The sequence below is a fragment of the Papilio polytes genome, unplaced genomic scaffold, assembly GCF_000836215.1.
Source record: "Papilio polytes unplaced genomic scaffold, Ppol_1.0 DF824146.1, whole genome shotgun sequence".
Classification (NCBI taxonomy): domain Eukaryota; kingdom Metazoa; phylum Arthropoda; class Insecta; order Lepidoptera; family Papilionidae; genus Papilio; species Papilio polytes.
The window spans coordinates 4,057,772-4,059,176 of NW_013525058.1; the positions used below are offsets into that span (position 1 = coordinate 4,057,772).

The following is a 1,405-nucleotide window of genomic DNA, read 5'->3' on the forward strand; positions in this document are numbered from 1 at the left end:
GGCGGCGGTCAGTCCGTGGCTCGCCATTGCGCTCCTGTCGAGTACCGAAAACTCTGTGCTCTGCAACCTTCGGAGTTTCTGTACACACATGTTAATTATTTCTGCTAGTATACCAAATTACAAACCTGTGTTATAATTGCCTCATTCCAATATAATTATAGTGTCACTATTTTTTTTGTTTAATATAGGTAACTTATTTGGATCAACAAGTACCTGAAATAAGGATATTCTTTGTTTTGCAATAAACTCTATAAATTGAGCAGTGTTAATCTAAAGCTAAAAACGAACTTATGTGATACCTAAACATTGTTGCAAAGCTATTTCAAAGGGCTCTGCAATTGCTGCATAGACAACGTCTAAATTTAAAAGATGGTTGGTAGAAATGATCATTAGTAATTCTAATAAATATCAACGGAAACAGTTTCTGTGTATTCGGGTGGTCACTTGAGCATTTGGCACTTCAAATATAACAAAAATTACACTATTAACTTATAAACCTTTTGATGATCCTTATTAGTATGTGTTAAACCACAAGTTAAATTTAAATTATGACATTGTTCATTATTAAAAATAGCATTTAGATTTTGCAAAGAATTAATGACTGAAATAACAATGGTTTTAATTATTTTTGTTATACAATGAGTAATGTGTTTATCATATATGCCTTTCAAATGCCCTCCATATGGTCTATATCTAAAAGAAATTTTAAATATAAAATAAGATTAAGGATAATGTAACAGGTAACTACCTCTTTTCATTATTCATTTAAACAATTAGCTACAATCATGTTTTGATGATAACTGGACAGTAACTATTACTAACTTATTTCAGTACCACCACAACATAACTTAGTTTATGTGTAAATTTCATTGTGACAGCCTGCACCCTAAACGACTAAATGGATTTTGATGAATGAGGTGACATTGATTCAACTAATTCCCTGGATAGTATAACTTACATTAGCACAAAACATCAACAAAGGATGTGAGAATGGCAATTCCTAAAAACATATAAAAAAAACGACTTCAAATATCACTCGCCGATATTTCCACTTTTTATCTTAATTTCGAAATCGCATTTTCTATGTTACTGAGTATATTATCTAAATATAAATAGTCAATCGAGTTTTTTATTTTTTCAATTATGGTTATTGTACTTACAATTTCTATTATGCATGCTGTTAAGATAACAGCTTTTTTTATACTTTTTTAATATACTTATTTTCAAAAGTTAACAAGGTCATATTACTGCAACAAATATTTTTTATATTTATATTTATATATATATATATATATATGTATTATATTACATTACTTCTTTGCTTCGTTATATTACAAACAATACTTTCGGCGGTTACTTTAACTTAATAGACTTTCGATAAAGACCTACAAGAATCTTTTTTTTT

The 1,405-nt window shown here is 28.7% G+C and overlaps 1 long non-coding RNA gene across 2 annotated transcripts; it reads right to left on the reverse strand.

The window, feature by feature from the left end:
* On the reverse strand, positions 1 to 1,399 carry LOC106111798. Of its 2 annotated transcripts, none has more exons than XR_001226196.1 (4): positions 1,315 to 1,399; positions 1,161 to 1,247; positions 126 to 213; positions 1 to 34 (listed from the first exon to the last, which is right to left on the reverse strand). It is a non-coding gene; the product is annotated as an uncharacterized LOC106111798 (long non-coding RNA). The 2 variants fall into 2 exon arrangements; XR_001226197.1 differs by having other exon boundaries at positions 1,310 to 1,399.
* Between the last annotated feature and the right edge of the window lie 6 nt (positions 1,400 to 1,405).